Source organism: Schistocerca cancellata, chromosome 4 (genome assembly GCF_023864275.1).
Source record: "Schistocerca cancellata isolate TAMUIC-IGC-003103 chromosome 4, iqSchCanc2.1, whole genome shotgun sequence".
Lineage (NCBI taxonomy): Eukaryota > Metazoa > Arthropoda > Insecta > Orthoptera > Acrididae > Schistocerca > Schistocerca cancellata.
Window position 1 is genome coordinate 695,239,829 of NC_064629.1, and position 9,083 is coordinate 695,248,911.

Sequence of the window (9,083 nt, forward strand, 5' to 3'; positions counted from 1 at the left end):
ATGGAGCTCCGTATGCCACGGCAAACTGGCTGACACTGACGGCGGCGGTGCACAAATGCTGCGCAGCTAGCGCCATTCGTCGGCCAACACCGCGGTTCCTGGTGTGTCCGCTGTGCCGTGCGTGTGATCATTGCTTGTACAGCCCTCTCGCAGTGTCCGGAGCAAGTATGGTGGGTCTGACACACCGGTGTCAATGTGTTCTTTTTTCCATTTCCAGGAGTGTAGTTAATCAGTGCACAGATTCCAAGAACGGACCGGCATATAAAAATGTCATTTACTGATCTCCACAAAAAACTGTAATAAATTTACGGGCAGAACTAACGTAATTAATTGGAATCGTATATCAAAAGGTTCAGCAAGAAACACTCCAATCGTCCCACCGTTTTTATCCTACTAAGAGTTCACGTTTTTCAGTTAGAGCCGTGTGAAAATTGTCAGTATTTTTCCAGGCGTTCACAGGCAGACTACCATAAGTACGCGTGAATCTCCTTATGCCCCGGTCTCTTAGCAATTTTTGAACTATGCTCCACACGCCATGTTGAGTGAAGAAAGTGTACACTTAATTTGGTATACATCTGTCCGCAGCCTATGTTCTCCAAAACTTTTACCCCATAAGTTTCACGTTTCGGTTTATCGGCCTATTTTAATCCGCGTCCACACCGGACGCAGCGCACCGCGGAATGGAGCAGAGTATTCGTATGTGCACAGCAATGCTCCAGCGTGGACGTGCATCTAAACAGAGAGAATCATTTCCTCTGATGCATCGACACTGCACGGAACTGTTCGTTGTCGCACAAAAGCGGTGCAGAACGGTGCGGTTTGACGTTCAAGAGCTGCCGAGCCGTGCTTTGCGACACCTCTTCCCTTGGTTTTGCGCGGCGCGGCCTGTATGGTTCAAAATGGCTCTGAGCACCATGGGACTTAACTTCTGAGGTCATCAGTCCCCTAAAACTTAGAACTACTTAAACCTAACTAACCTAAGGACATCAGACACATCCATGCCCGAGGCAGGATTCGAACCTGCGACCGTAGCGGTCGCGCGGTTCGAGACTAGCGCCTAGAACCGCTCGACCACCTCGCCGGCGCGGCCTCTATGGACGCTGGTTTATAGAAAATTAGCGTTAGAACCAAAGATACAAATACAGCACTCAGCCATGTTATAATCAAATAGTCCGGAATAAAATCCTAAATTAAACGCCAATAACTATACTGCGCACACAGATAATCATGGTTAAAAACTCTTTTCATGCTATAGACGTGCTCTTTGTATTCCGTGCTGAGGCGGCTTTTGTTATCGCTGCACTGCTCGCCTTAATGTTGGTGCCTGTGCTGAGAGACGGCGTTCTGGCCGATATCAAATATTTGTCATCCGATTTTTCGGAAAATTATTACGTGAAAAAAAAATTACTTAGTTATCCGCCATACTCACTGCGCTGCATCAAATTAAGTAAAACGGTGCCCAAAATTTTGAAGATTTTGCAAAAGTAAAAACGGCTTTTGTAAACTTCGCATATTGTCGATTTTAGCTCATGCATTGCAGAGAATGAAATGTAGATAAGACATCGAAATTTTATTTAAAATTGAGAGCAGAAGAATATCTCATTACTGGGTTTTATATCAGAAGAAGGGTAGCGCGCGACGCGCCCATTCACGTCTTTACGCATCGTTAATCATGTGGTCATAAAAAACGTCATATCTCATAAATGATTCAAAATACCGAAACGAATTCTTTTGCAAATGATAGCACACGATGAGGCTCACATATTATATAAATACTCGAAACGTTTTTATTCAGTGAGATATGGAAGTAACTCGTCCGCAGCAGTGAGAGGTCGGCGGCTCACGACGCATTCAGAAAATCCAAGCGGCGCGAGTATACATGTCACAACTTCTGGAGAACGAGGTAGCAGGACGTGTATACACGCCCACAACAGTGAAAGATTAAAAAACGTTGTTCATGCACTAGCGAAGATGGCAGAGATTCTAGAGTGTAAAATTAAATTGACTGTTATAGTGCTGACTAAAAACATAGGTTTGGCCGTGTAACATCAGTTCATTACTGATACCATAAGAGCCCTGAAACTGAGGATGATAAAATTTCCCGTGAAGGAAATCAACTGTCAGATCAAATCAGCAACCTTTCATAACCTCAGTAAACTATATGAAGTTGAGAAAAGAGACAGTGACGATCACATATTTCGATGTGCTGAAAATCTCAACTTTATTTCTTATATCTTTTCATTTGAACTTGAACAAATGACTAAGAAACATTTAAACTATTCAAAACCAGACTTGTTAGCACCGAATTTTGCTAATTTCTTGCAACTAGCATCAATATAAATGTATTAACGATTTTTTGCTCATATTTGGAAACATATATGCGTTCCAGAGAGGATTATGTGGCAGAAGTTCTACTTTAGAATTAAATTAAGGATTACCTAGAGGTTTCGTTTAACACGGTCAATTTTTTATATTTCGTTGTTTAAACGATCCGACATACTATCTAAACTAAACGAGCTGAAGTCAAAGATGAATGTTACTGTAGTTCATTGAACCCCCTGCCAGGCACTTTATTGTGAATGTCAGTGTAATCACGTAGATGTAGAAAAAAATTACCCTTCAGAAAGTACGCAGACTTCTGCCTACTGAAGGATGAATTACTCCAAAGCGTGTCTCACTGCCGTTTGTTAGCGAGCTGTTACGACGGTAGCTGGTTCGAATTTTGGTGGTTCAAGGAATCACGAGATTCTGCACAAACGAACTTCTTTGAACCCAAATTTCGCTTTGTCTCATTGAGTGAGAATATGAGACACTACTGATGGTAATCCAAGTGCTTATCACCTCCGTGATGTAAGAGTAGGCTATGTACTGACTTAACAAATTTGTTTGGCACAACAAAAGATCTTCGCTTAACCGCACAGATCGCGAGTGATACGTGCCGAAGGGGAGGTTGGACGTCACAGCGAGACTGTAGTTCTAGGCGCTACAGTCGCTACGGTCGCAGGTTCGAATCCTGCCTCGGGCTTGGATGTGTGTGATGTCCTTAGGTTAGTTAGGTTTAAGTAGTTCTAAGTTCTAGGGAACTGATTACCGCAGAAGTTAAGTCTCATAGTGCTCAGAGCCATTTGAACCATTTTTTGTAATACCAACAAAAGGGCCAGAAGGAAGGAAAGAATATAAGGGTTTAACATCCCGCCGACGACGTTACCATTAGAAACAGGAATCATCCTAGCATTTACCTTTAGGGGAATCTACGGAAAACCTAAATCTGGATGGACAAACAGTTATTTGAGACGAGATCCTTGGGAAGCAAATAGAGCGTCTAATCAGGACGCCAGTTCACTCCGTCATAGGAGTCGGCATGATTTCAATGTCGCTTAAGATTTAGGTCTCACAAGCTGTCCTCAGATACAAAGAGACAGTCGTCTTCAAAGAAAAAACCACTATTCAAGAAAGACATAGTTGCAAGGTTCCCAAAAACAGCGATTGTGATGAATGAAATTAAGTTATGTGCGTAGCCAGGAAATGAAAGTGATATAAGAGTTCAACTGAAATATTTGCACTTAACAACGAGAATAAATTCTCGACATGCGTCGTACTAAGCATGAAAATATACGCAGCTGGTAAGGTGTTTCATAATTTAAATCACGAAAAGATCAGATCTACAGAAACATCAAAAGATTTTTAAGAAAATTTAATATTAAGCTAGCAATTTCAGTTTTAAAAAATAAGTGGGCTACACAAAGCCAGATACACAAAAAGGAAGGAAGGAAGACCAGAGTTTACCGTCCTGTCGACAGATGCGAGGTCTTTACAGACGGAGCACAAGCTGGATGAGGGAACGATGGAGAAGGAAGTTGACCGTGGCCTTTTGTAAGTAGGCTGTTTATGTTTTCTTTATGTAAGTAGGCTGTTTATGTTTTCTTATTGGCAACGTTACGTAGCGCTTTGTACGAAAATCGCTGGCTGTGCTGTGTGCAGTCTGTGGCTAGTTTGCATTGTTGTCTGCCATTGTAGTGTTGGGCAGCTGGATGTGAACAGCGCGTAGCGTTGCGCAGTTGGAGGTGAGCCGCCAGCAGTGGTGGACGTGGGGAGAGAGATGGCGGAGTTTTGAAATTTGTAAGACTGGATGTCAATTATGAATATTAAGGTAAATACATTGTTTGTTCTCTATTAAAATCTTTCATTTGCTAACTATGCCTATCAGTAGTTAGTGCCTTCCGTAGTTTGAATCTTTTATTTAGCTGGCAGTAGTGGCGCTCGCTGTATTGCAGTAGTTCGAGTAATGAAGATTTTTGTGAGGTAAGTGATTTGTGAAAGGTATAGATTAATGTTAGTCAGGGCCATTCTTTTGTAGGGATTTTTGAGAGTGAGATTGCGTTGCGCTAAAAAAAAATATTGTGTGTCAGTTTAAGCACAGTCGTGTATAATTTTTCTAAGGGGACGCTTCACTTTCGTCGTAGGATTTGCCTTAAGTGATTTAGGGAAATAACGGAAAACCTTCACTGAGGTGAGAAAAGTCATGGGATACCTCCTAATACCGTGTCGGACTCCTTTTGCCTGGGGTAGTGCAGCAACTCAACGCGGCATGGACTCAACACGTCTCTGGAAGACCCCTGCAGAAATATTGAGGGATGCTGCCTTATAGCCGTCCATAACTGCGAAATTGTTCCCGGTGCACGAAATGACCTCTCGATTATATCCCACTTATGTTCGTTGGGAGTCTTGTCGGTCGATCTGGGTGGCCAAATCATACTCTCGAATTGTCCAGAATATTCTTACATGGCGCAACGTCGTCCATAAAAATGCTATCGTTGTTTGTGGGCGTGTAGTCCATGAATGGCTGCAAATGGTCGCTAGGTAGCCGGACATAACCATTTACAGTCAACGATAGGTTCAGCTGGACCAGAGGACCCAGTACATTCCATGTAAATACGGCTCACACCATTACGGAGCCATCACTAACATGCACAGTGCCTTGTTGGCAACTCGGATCTATGGCTTTGTGGGGTCTGGGCCACACTCGAACCCTACTGTCAGCTCTTACCAACTGAAATCGGACTCATCTGACCACGCCATAGTTTTCCAGTTGTGTATGGTCCAACCGAGATGGTTATGAGCCGAGGAGAGCGTTAGCAAAGGCACCCGCGTCGATCGTCTGCTGCCATACACCATTAAAGCCAAATTTCGCCGCACGTTCCTAACCGACACGTTCGTCGTACGTTCCATATCGATTTCTGCGGTTATTTTACGCAGTGTTACTTGTGTGTTAGCACTGGCAACTCTACGCAAACGCCGCTGCTCTCCGTCGTTAAGCGAAGGCCGTCGGCCACTGCGTTGTCCGTGGTGACAGGTAATGCTTGAAATTTGGTGTTCTTGGCACACTCTTGACACTGTGGATCTCAGAATACTGAATTCCCTAGCGATTTCCGAAATGGAATAGCCTGTGCGTCTAGCTCGAACTGCCATTCCGCGTCCAGGGTCTGTTAATTCCTGTCGTGCGACCATAATCACATCGGAAACCTTTTCATACGAATCACGTGAGTACAAATGATAGTTCCACCAATGTACTGCCCTTTTATACCTTGTGTACGTGATACTACCGCCATCTGTATACGTGCATATTGCTACCCTGTGACTTATCATCTCAGTGTAAATCTGGATGCCTGGGCGGTGACCTGGACACTCGACCTCCCAATTGCGAGTTCAGTGTGCTAACTATTACGGCTCCTCGATGGGTCAGTCCACCACACAAGTCAATCTTCATATATCTGTCAATTCTAGCAATAGCACAAAATTTCTGTCTTTAAGGCCCTCAAAGTTCAAAACATTCCCACTAACGCATGAGACGTTTTGGATCTCCAACGACGGCTTACGTCTTGAATTAACAGAGCGCTCCATTAATTAGGGCTCAAACAGCTGAAACAGCCCACCTTGCTTTAGGACAGGTGCAAGACCCACCCGCGACAGGCGATGAGTCGTACAGTGGCGAGGGTGCCGGTCTTTTACCAAATAGGCATACCGTCACTGACGGAACAGTTGCTCTCAACTTGCCGACCACTGTATGGCCGTCTTCATACAGGACACTTTCAATCAATATCTGGTGCTGATAAGTCTTCCAAACTTCGTATACAGGGTGTTACAAAAAGGTACGGCTAAACTTTCAGGAAACATTCCTCACACACAAAGAAAGAAAATACACTCCTGGAAATTGAAATAAGAACACCGTGAATTCATTGTCCCAGGAAGGGGAAACTTTATTGACACATACCTGGGGTCAGATACATCACATGATCACACTGACAGAACCACAGGCACATAGACACAGGCAACAGAGCATGCACAATGTCGGCACTAGTACAGTGTATATCCACCTTTCGCAGCAATGCAGGCTGCTATTCTCCCATGGAGACGATCGTAGAGATGCTGGATGTAGTCCTGTGGAACGGCTTGCCATGCCATTTCCACCTGGCTCCTCAGTTGGACCAGCGTTCGTGCTGGACGTGCAGACCGCGTGAGACGACGCTTCATCCAGTCCCAAACATGCTCAATGGGGGACAGATCCGGAGATCTTGCTGGCCAGGGTAGTTGACTTACACCTTCTAGAGCACGTTGGGTGGCACGGGATACATGCGGACGTGCATTGTCCTGTTGGAACAACAAGTTCCCTTGCCGGTCTAGGAATGGTAGAACGATGGGTTCGATGACGGTTTGGATGTACCGTGCACTATTCAGTGTCCCCTCGACGATCACCAGTGGTGTACGGCCAGTGTAGGAGATCGCTCCCCACACCATGATGCCGGGTGTTGGCCCTGTGTGCCTCGGTCGTATGCAGTCCTGATTGTGGCGCTCACCTGCACGGCGCCAAACACGCATACGACCATCATTGGCACCAAGGCAGAAGCGACTCTCATCGCTGAAGACGACACGTCTCCATTTGTCCCTCCATTCACGCCTGTCGCGACACCACTGGAGGCGGGCTGCACGATGTTGGGGCGTGAGCGGAAGACGGCCTAACGGTGTGCGGGACCGTAGCCCAGCTTCATGGAGACGGTTGCGAATGGTCCTCGCCGATACCCCAGGAGCAACAGTGTCCCAAATTTGCTGGGAAGTGGCGGTGCGGTCCCCTACGGCACTGCGTAGGATCCTACGGTCTTGGCGTGCATCCGTGCGTCGCTGCGGTCCGGTCCCAGGTCGACGGGCACGTGCACCTTCCGCCGACCACTGGCGACAACATCGTTGTACTGTGGAGACCTCACGCCCCACGTGTTGAGCAATTCGGCGGTACGTCCACCCGGCCTCCCGCATGCCCACTATACGCCCTCGCTCAAAGTCCGTCAACTACACATACGGTTCACGTCCACGCTGTCGCGGCATGCTACCAGTGTTAAAGACTGCGATGCAGCTCCGTATGCCACGGCAAACTGGCTGACACTGACAGCGGCGCCATTCGACGACCAACACCGCGGTTCCTGGTGTGTCCGCTGTGCCGTGCGTGTGATCATTGCTTGTACAGCCCTCTCGCAGTGTCCGGAGCAAGTATGGTGGGTCTGACACACCGGTGTCAATGTGTTCTTTTTTCCATTTCCAGGAGTGTATGTTATGTGGACATGTGTCCGGAAACGCTTAATTTCCATGTTAGAGCTCATTTTATTACTTCTCTTCATATCACATTAATCATGGAATGGAAACACACAGCAACAGAACGTACCAGCGTGACTTCAAACACTTTGTTACAGGAAATGTTCAAAATGTCCTCCGTTAGCGAGGATACGTGCATCCACCCTTCGTCGCATGGAATCCCTGATGGGCTGATGCAGTCCTGGAGAATGGTGTATTGTATCACAGTCCACAATACGAGCACGAAGAGTCTCTACATTTGGTACCGGGGTTGCGTAGACAAGAGCTTTCAAATGCCCCCATAAATGAAAGTCAAGAGGGTTGAGGTCAGGAGAGCGTGGAGGCCATGGAATTGGTCCGCCTCTACCAATCCATCGGTCACCGAATCTGTTGTTGAGAAGCGTACAAACACTTCGACTGAAATGTGCAGGAGCTCCATCGTGCATGAACCACATGTTGTGTCGTACCTGTAAAGGCACATGTTCTAGCAGCACAGGTAGAGTATCCCGTATGAAATCATGATAACGTCCTCCATTGAGCGTAGGTGGACGAAACTAAAATGAGCTCTAACATGGAAATTAAGCGTTTCCGGACACATGTCCACATAACATGTTTTCTTTATTTGTGTGTGAGGAATGGCTCTGAGCACTATGGGACTCAACTGCTGTGGTCATAAGTCCCCTAGAACTTAGAACTACTTAAACCTAACTAACCTAAGGACATCACACACATCCATGCCCGAGGCAGGATTCGAACCTGCGACCGTAGCGGTCGTGCGGTTCCAGACTGTAGCGCCTTTAACCGCTCGGCTACTCCGGCCGGCTGTGAGGAATGTTTCCTGAAAGTTTGGCCGTACCTTTTTGTAACACCCTGTATATCTTACACAAACTGATGTTCAGAACTATGTTGGAGAACAGTTTTCATATTTCTTTCCGTAAGTCATTGTAAAACAAAGAACGTGTGAACGATATTTTAAAAATTAATTTTCGCACTTCACGGAAAAACAGTTGATTGTATTTTATACATTTTACCCCTCCTAGTACCACCGGGGCAACGGCCTTGCCGCAATGGTAACATCGGTTCCCGTCAGATCACCGAAGTTAAGCGCTGTCGGGCTGGGCTAGCACTAGGATGGGTGACCATCCGGTCTGCCGAGAGCTGTTGGCCAGCGGGGTGCACTCAGCCCTTACGAGGCAAACAGAGGAGCTACTTGATTGAGAAGTAGTGGCTCCGGTCTCTTAAACTGACATACGGCTGGGAGAGCGGTGTGCTGACCACATGCCCCTCCGTATCCCCATCCAGTGACGCCTGTGGGCTGAGGATGACACGGCGGCCGGTCGGAACCGTTGGGCCTTCATGGTCTGTGCGGGAGGAGTTTAGTTTTTAGTACCACCGGGGTCTATATTTCACCATAAGCACATTGGAACTATATATCTCCCCTGTTTTGAAAACTATCCTTTTCA

At 46.4% G+C, this 9,083-nt stretch overlaps 1 pseudogene; it reads left to right on the forward strand.

The window, feature by feature from the left end:
• Positions 1 to 8,669: 8,669 nt before the first annotated feature.
• LOC126185831 (5S ribosomal RNA) lies at positions 8,670 to 8,787 on the forward strand (annotated as a pseudogene).
• The last annotated feature ends 296 nt before the right edge of the window (positions 8,788 to 9,083 follow it).